The sequence below is a fragment of the Capsicum annuum genome, chromosome 11 (assembly GCF_002878395.1).
Source record: "Capsicum annuum cultivar UCD-10X-F1 chromosome 11, UCD10Xv1.1, whole genome shotgun sequence".
Classification (NCBI taxonomy): domain Eukaryota; kingdom Viridiplantae; phylum Streptophyta; class Magnoliopsida; order Solanales; family Solanaceae; genus Capsicum; species Capsicum annuum.
The window spans coordinates 121,433,261-121,442,223 of record NC_061121.1 but is presented as its reverse complement, the minus strand read 5'-3'; positions in this window follow the sequence as shown (position 1 = coordinate 121,442,223).

Here is an 8,963-nt window from a genome sequence, read left to right as displayed (position 1 = left end):
GTCTCAGGATGGGATCTCGGGTCATTATATTATGATAATATGATGATGCTTGATAAGGACGGAGGATGTTATGATGATGATATTGATACCCGGCAAGGCCAAAGGATGATTACATTGATGGTGTACCTTGCATTCATTATTGCATGCACATCGGCTATCACCAGTATATGTCTATGTCTATCAGTTGGTATAGGATAGCTTCATAGATATGGGTGATGACTTTTGCCTTGTGTTATTGTATACTGATTGAATCTTATGAGCTTGGGGCGGTGGGGGCACGTATAGCCTCTACAAGATATTTGGTTGATCGAAATAGTGAGTTACTTGCGTTGTTATTGACATTGTTATTCTTATTGATATTATCATTGTTATGGTCATTATTATAGCTAGTTTATGATAAATTTATCATTGATTCGATATTGAGATTTGAGGTATGTTTTTGATCTCTTCTATCTTACGATTGCATTAATATGCATGTTTATTTCATGGATTAGAAACCTTGAGTATAATAGTACTAAATCCTAATAGGATTATAATAAGGCCTTAAATTAAAGACATAATTGTTTAGGTTATGCTTTGAGTTGACCTTATATGTATGTATATATATATATATATGTATGTATGTATATATATGTGTGTGCTTGTAGCAATAGTATTACCGTATATCCCTTCCTTCATTTGTTCATATTGTATACTCATTCTTTGGCCTTGTATTTTGCTATATAATCTTCTTTTGTCCTTTATTTATATATTGGTCAGGGATACACGATATAGTGTTGAGATTTCTAAGTATCTCTAGAATAGGGCAGTTCATCCTTGATATTTTCTTAGCCTTAGTATGTTAGTCTCGTGAATATAAATAGGATAGTTATCCTCATTAGCTCGTTGGCTATCTTATATTATTGTTGAACATTAAGTGTAGTTTCTAATATGTTTATATGTTATATGTATCTACTTTATCTTTAGAGCTCAGTTGTCAGTCGCCTACTGAGTACCATTTGTTTGGTATTCATACTACACTTCTGTAGCCTGTAGATCATAGTACGGGTTATTGTTGTTGATGTGTGCATCGTGTGGATCAACCATGGTTCGGAGACTTAGAGTGAGCTCCTGATGTTTGGAGTATTACTTTTCTTTCTCTTATGTATTATACTAGTCTCTATATTGTATCTGGAGATAAATTATATCAGTGTATTCATTTGTTCCTCACTTTGGATTCTTGTTATGTAGAAGCTTTTATACTGATACCACCAGGTTTTGGAATTCATTTATGTATTTGATCTTTTGTTACATCTATTTTGCATTCTTTTCTATATATATTAGGTAGTCTGTTACTAGCCATTCTGGACTACAGGTTTGGCTTGCCTACTAGTGGGTTATAATAGGCGCCATCATGAACTGAAAGATTAGGTTGTGACATTCACACAACTAAATTGGACTCCTAAGTTCCATTAAGAAATTTAAAACCAAGGTCATCCAAAACTATCTTCATATGCATTTATCCTTTAATGAAATGCAATGGGTTCGAAACAAATTAAACTATTTGATTAATCATATTAAAATCAAGATTATACAGTGGGTTGAGATTAATGCCAATTTCAAGTCAAAATTCATCCAATTTGGGGAAACCCATGTACCTCATTCCATTCATTTAAGCAATGCACCAATTCAGTCTCAAAAATATCAATTTAAAGCATGAATAATCAATTTAAAATATGGGACAAGTAATTCAATCAATAATAACCAAAATTCCTCAACTCAATTTCAAAACGCACAATAAAATCACATGAAAATTCATTCAAATTATGCCACAATGTAAAATTAAAGTTTAGGAAATAGAAACTTGCTTGAAATACATAAGAAATTAAATTCAATTCAAAGTTTGGAGCCTGGATGATGAATTCTCTGTAAAACCCTTGAAGTTTCTTGGATTTTGAGTTTAATAGATAATGAGGGTGTTTTGATCTTTGAAAACTGAAGGAAATGGAGTTATTTTATGTTATAAGGTCGTACAATGGGTAAAAATACCAAAAGCCCCTCACCCCAAGTAAAAAAATAAGAACTGAATGAAATTAAAACATCAGCACACCATTATCGCGGAGGGTAGCCTTCATGCCACGATAATATCGCAGAGGATAACCTCCGTGACACGGCCTTATTACGGAGCCTTACTGCCTCGAGGTCCCAAATGACCCCGAACCCCTTCCAAAAAATTCAAAACCTTCCGAAAACACCCTTTTAACATCCCTAAATATAATTCAAGTCAAAAAATAACACTACGCACGCGAGAGATATTAAGAGATTTTACAAAACATAATATAATTTTAATCTACAAAATTAATTTTTGTTGTCAAATGTCAAGTAGCTAGTTCTCAAGATGACACTTGACATAATTATATTAGTAAAGAAATCAATTTTTCAGTTTTTATTTTTTATTAGCTCCAAAATAATCATATTTTTACATATTTCTTGCACTTTTTTTATTAATCATGTATGCTTATAGACCTCAAATCTGATTTGGGCCATCCAATTTAGATTTGGTTTGTGTACAGCTTTTTTAATTTATTAATAAAAGCATCTCTAGGCACATTTAATTATTTTTTTTTGAAAAAAAAAGTCTAGCATGAGGTTATGTCAAGTGACATCTTAAGAACTAGAAATTTACAACAAAATATATTTTATAGATTATTTGATTAATTCATATTTATTCCATATCTATAATATAATAAAAAAAACGAAAATAGTCTAGCATGAGGTTATGCCAAGTTGCATCTTGAGAAGTAGAAATTTACAACAAAACCTATTTTGTAGATTATTATTATTATTATGAATTCATATTTATTTTTTATCTATCTATATATATATAATCTATATATATAATAAAGGAGAATAGTCTAACATGAAGTTATGTCAACTGGCATCTTGAGAACTAGCAATTAACAACAAAACCTATTTTGTAGATTATTATTTAATTCATATATATTCCATATTTATTTCATATGTGTATATATATAATAAATGAGAATAGTGTAGCATGATGTTATGCCAAGTGGCATCTTGAGAACTAGCAATTTACAACAAAACCTATTTTGTAGATTATTATTATTAATTTATATATATATATATATATATATATATATATATATATATATATATAGCCTCTTACAACAAAAATAAATTTTGTATATTATTAATTAATTCTTATTTATTCCATGTTTATTTCAATTTTGGTAAAAGAACGACTAAGTTTTATCAAAGTCATTTTGAAATAAAAAATATTATGAAAAAGATGTCATTTCTTAAAATCTATAAACAATTAAATTAAATATACAAAAAATAATATTACAAAAGAATAAATATTTAGAATTTCACTACTCTCTCTCTCAATATATATATAAAAAAGAAGAATAATCTAGCCTATAATTATGTCAAGTGTTGTCTTGAGAACTAGCTACTGTAACACCCCGGGAAATTTTTCGTTGAAATTTTATGCGTAAACGTGTTGGGTTCTATCTTCTAGAATGAATTATAAATTTTTCGTGCGGTATGTCTTAGATTATGACCTACCATTACGTATAGTATCGAATAAGCTTTCCAACGATATATGGATCATCCAAAATGGACACCTGAGCGACGAGTTATGAATATTCCGATCGAACCGTGAATAGTAGTAAACAGTAAAACATGCAAGAAAAGGTACTGAGTCTTGGCGTATTTTTGCTCCAATTTTAAATGATCATAACTCCTTGTACATAATGATCTGGTTGATCTACTATATATCAATGGAAATCTCTGCGAGTCCTCTTTCCAATGAAATTGGTTTCATCCAATTTGTCTATCGAAGCAAAAATTTATGGTTGATCTACTTTAGCCTATCAAAACCGAATTTTTGGGACAACTTTAAATGATTATAACTCCTCGTACACAATGATCTGGGTGAGATACTATATATCAATGGAACGATATGAGAGTCCTCTTTCTAACGAAATTGGTTTCATCTAATTTGGATATCGGAGAAAAATGTTATGGTTGATCTACTTCAGACTATCAAAACAGTCCACCAAAGGACAGATTCAAGAATTATTTAATTTTTAGGGGCGTTTTGGTCATTCCCCCACCCAAAATCTGTCCAAACCCTATATTAAAACCTATTAGAAGCATTATATGTTATATTTCATTAAATTCCTTCAAAAAGAAAACCCTAAGCTCCTACATCCAACTTCAAGAACCTCCAAAGTTCACCATTAGTTTTGTAAATTTATTCAAGATTTCAAGTTCCTAGTTCAAGAACTTCAAGAACCATCATTCAAAGGCACGATTAACATCTCAAAAAAGAGTATCGATCTACAGTTCATCATTCGAGGTATGTGGGGTTTTCAACAAGAACTCTCTTTCATTCTTGTGCCCAAAAGTAATTTTCTTTACAAAGGCATGATTTTTTTTTTTGATTTTTACGAATTTGAAGCATGAACCCATATCTTATGATGATTATTATGAAATCTTGATTTTTATGATTTTGAAAGATGAATTTACATGTGTAGAGATATAAAGCATGAATCTTGAACGATATTTATCATGATTTTGATATTTGGGTCGTGAATCCCTATTGGAAATTGTATTTTTTTGAGAAAGTGTGTGTTATAAGCACGTTGATGTTGAATATTTGAGATATTTTGAATGATTTGACCTTTTGGTCTTAATGGAGTTGTTTTGAACTCGAGTGTGAAAGAAATCCACAACGTGGTTGATTTTGATAGATGGGAAGCATGATGGCTCCCGGTGTATATTTATATATTACTAAAATTGTTTTATTGTGGATTGTCTTTGAAATAATCTGAGTTAAGTCCGGGAGAAATCTTTAGCACCGAATGGGAGGTATAAAGCGACCTTACTTATCTAGAACTACGTACCCCCATAGGAGTGAGCCTGAGGTTGATTTATATAGTGATCACTAGTTTGTGTTGATTTGATATCGATAGTCCTACTCTGATGGCAAGGATAGGACGGCTCTCCCCAACGTGGGTTGTATATTGGACTCCATGTAGCTCACATAGTTTATGTCGGTTATAGGATCTCCCAGTGTGTTATTCTTTTGAAAGATTTAAATGATATTTACATTATGAGAATTGATATTCTTGATAAACTGAAAGTGATTGACAAATTATATGATGACTCACATATGTTATTGTACTTATTTCATCCTTTCATGATTATGATGATTTTTTTCGGGCTATGTGAGTCTTTCATACATCCTGCATATTTCTTATAAATATTTATGATGATGATGTTTATACAACTGCATACACCCCTATATACTCGGTTTCTTTCCATGGTATTGACCCATATTTTCAGATGTGGGCTATATTTTCTCAAAATGTCGGTTCAGGTGCTCAGTTCCAAGTTCAACAGTGATTCTTCGAGTACGCTATTCTACATCCTCTGTTGTGGTGAGTCCTCATGTTCTGAGGACGTGATGTCTGATATTGGTTTCACGGAATTGTTTACATTTGATAACTGAGTATAAGTCAGTTGGGGCATGTCTCAATGGCTCCCTGGTTTTATTAATTTTCTTAAAGGCTTATCAGACTAGTATAGATGTTGGGAGTTGACTAATAAGTCGTATTTTATTATCTTTCTAAAATTCTTTTATTCTTAAATGATGATTACTCTGTTGATATTTAAGGGTTATTTATGGAAACCCCGTTGATTTGTGTTGACTGAATGAAAATGGCTCAAAAGGTTAGCTTCGGGCTACTCGTAGCCTCAAGCACCGTGTGACGCTCTGGGACCCATTTTTTGGGGCGTTACAAACTTGGTATCAGAGCCTAAGATTTTAAGGTGTCATAGGGAGTCTGACAAGCCCCGTTAAGTAGAGTCTTGATCATCGGTGTGTAGTGCGCCACATCTATGAGCAAGAGGCTACAAGATGTTTTAGGAAAAAGTGTGATTCTTTCTTTCAGAAGTCTATGATGCTTAAAGTGTCTCTCTCTGCTATTGATTTGTTCTCTCCTCTTTAAGAAATATGCCTCTACATAGAGCAAGAAGAAATAATGATGGTCAGCAACCTCAACCCGCTGACCTATTGAATAAAAACGTGTCTCATGCTGAATTTTGGGCAGCCTTTCAAGTGCTGGCCCAAGCTATTACTATAAATGTTTAGGCCAACTCAGCCTCGGCTCCACAGTATCAGGGAGGTGATTCAGTTGCTTCCAGGATCTGTTACTTCATGCGGATAAATTCACCGAGATTCTATAGGTCCAAGTTTGATGAGGATCCACGGTTGTTTTTAGAGGAGGTATGGAAGATTACTCAGGTGATGCATGTATCTAAGGAACATAGTGTGGATTTGGCTGCCTATAGGTTGAAAGACCTTGCTTATGACTGGGTTGTTGCTTGGAGGAAAGGTAGAGGTAAGGGAGTTATCCCTACAACTTGGCAAGAGTTCCAGGATATATTCCTGGATAAGTTTTTCCCTTTGTAGATGAGGGAGGCAAAGGTGGAAGAGTTTATGAACCAGCGATAGGGCTCTATGACTGTTAGGGAGTACTGTCTAAAGTTCAATTAGTTGGCCAAGTATGCTCCTAACTTAGTGGCTGATAATTGGGCTAGTATGAGTAAGTTTGTGACTGGAGTGTCTAGTTATGTGGTTAAGGAGTGTAGGTTTGCTATGCTGAATAATGAGATAAATCTTTCTAGGCTGATGACTCATGCCCAATAGATTGAGGCAGACAAGATTAAGGAGAGAGATAGAATAAGAAGGAATAAGAGAGCTAGGTTCGAGCAGTACGGACAGGGTCAGACTAGATTGCAGGGAGGGAGTCGCCTTCAATATCAGGATCATTCGTCCATGCCAGCACCGTCATCTGCTAGTGCTCCCATGCCTAGAGGTAGGCAGGTTCAAGGTAGCAGCTCATATGCATCTAGGTCTCAGTACAGTGCTGGCAGTAAGCCAAATTATCCCCTGTGCCCTAAGTGTGGTAGGGCTCATTTGGGTGCGTGTTGGGGTGAGAAGAGGGGTTGTTTCTGGTATGGTGACATGGGTCACAGAGTTAGATATTGTCCATAGTATGGACAAGGGTGTCATGACTATCGCCCTCAGACCCAGACTCAGACTATTAGTGCTCCAATTCCAGCGACTCGCCTAGCCCCAGCGCAGGGCGCCTCTTCTAGCAATGCTGGTGGGCAGCGCCAGAATAGATTCCATACTTTACCATCCCACCAGGAATAGGAGGACTCTCCTGATGTTGTTACTGGTATGCTTCATATATTTCAGTTTGATGTGTATGCTTTGTTGGATCTTGGATCTAGTTTCTCATATGTTACACCTTCGATTGCTGTGAATTTTAAAATGAGTCCTGAGATTATTCTTGAGTCTATCCTAGTTTCTACCTCAGTGAGTGATGCGATTATTTCCCAAAAAGTGTATAAAAAGTGTCCTATTACCATTCTTCATAGAGTCTTGTTGGCTGATCTTATTGAGTTAGACATGGTAGATTTTGATGTGATTCTGGGTAAGGATTGGCTATATTCTTCTTATGTCTCTATTGATTGTCGGACCCGAGTGGTCAAGTTTTAGTTTCTGGGTGCATCTGTGTTTGAGTGGTCTGGGAATTCTGTGTCACCCAAGAATCATTTTATCTCTTACCTCAAAGCTAGAAAGCTTATTTCCAAGGGGTGTATTACCATTAGGTTAGAGTCAAAGACACTAAGTCTGAGACTCCAACTCTCTAGTCTGTTAATGTTGTCAATGAGTTTTCTGATGTTTTTTTGGACGATCTCCCAGGGATACCTCCTAATAGAGAGATAGAGTTCGGGATTGATCTTCTTCCTGATACTCAGCCCATTTCTATTCTTTCTTACCGTATGGCCCTTGCAAAACTTAAGAAGTTGAAAGAGCAACTCAAAGATCTACTAGATAAGGGTTTCATAAGGCCCAGTATTTCTCTTTGGGGTGCTCCTGTGTTGTTTGTGAGAAAGAAAGAAGGCTCTTTGCGTATGTGCATTGATTACCACCAACTGAATAAAGTCACCGTTAAAAATAAGTACCCCTTCCAAGAATATACTATTTGTTTGACTAATTTCAAGGTGCAAGTTATTTCTCAAAGATAGACCTTTATTCCGGCTATCATCAACTCAAAGTTAGGGAGTGTGACATCCCGAAAACTATTTTCCAAACTCGTTATGGCCATTTTAAGTTTCTTGTTATGTCTTTCGGGTTAACTAATGCCCCAGCAGCTTTCATGGACCTCATGAATCGAGTGTTTAGATCATATATGGATATGTTTGTCATAGTGTTCATCAATGATATACTGGTGTACTCCCGTAGTGAGGATGAACATTCTGATCATCTCTGAACTGTCTTACAAACCCTTAGAGATCACAAGTTGTTTGCCAAGTTCAGTAAGTATGAGTTTTGGCTAAGGTTAGTTGCTTTTTTGGGTCATATCATTTCTTCCGAGGGTATTAGAGTTGATCCCCAAAAGACCAAAGCTGTTAAAAATTGGCCTAGACCTATTTCTCCGACTGATATCTGAAGTTTCTTTGGTTTAGCTGGCTATTACCGCCATTTTGTTGAGGTTTTCTACTTTATAGTGTCTCCTATGACTCGGTTAACCCAAAAGAAAGTGAAGTTCTTGTGGTCCGAATCTTATGAGAAGAGTTTTTAGGATTTGAAGACTCGACTCACTTCAGGCCCTATTTTGACTTTGCCTGATGGTGTTGATGGTTTTGTGGTGTACTTTGATGCTTCAAGAGTTGGGTTGGGTTGCGTATTGATACAAAAGGGTAAGGTGATAGCTTATGCTTCTAGACAGTTGAAACCCCATGAGAAAAATTACCCCACTCATGACCTTGAGTTGGTTGCTGTTGTGTTTGCTTTAAAAATCTGGAGACACTATTTGTATGGTGTCTATGTTGATGTTTTCACTGATCATAAGAGTCTGCAGTATGGTTTACCCAGAAAG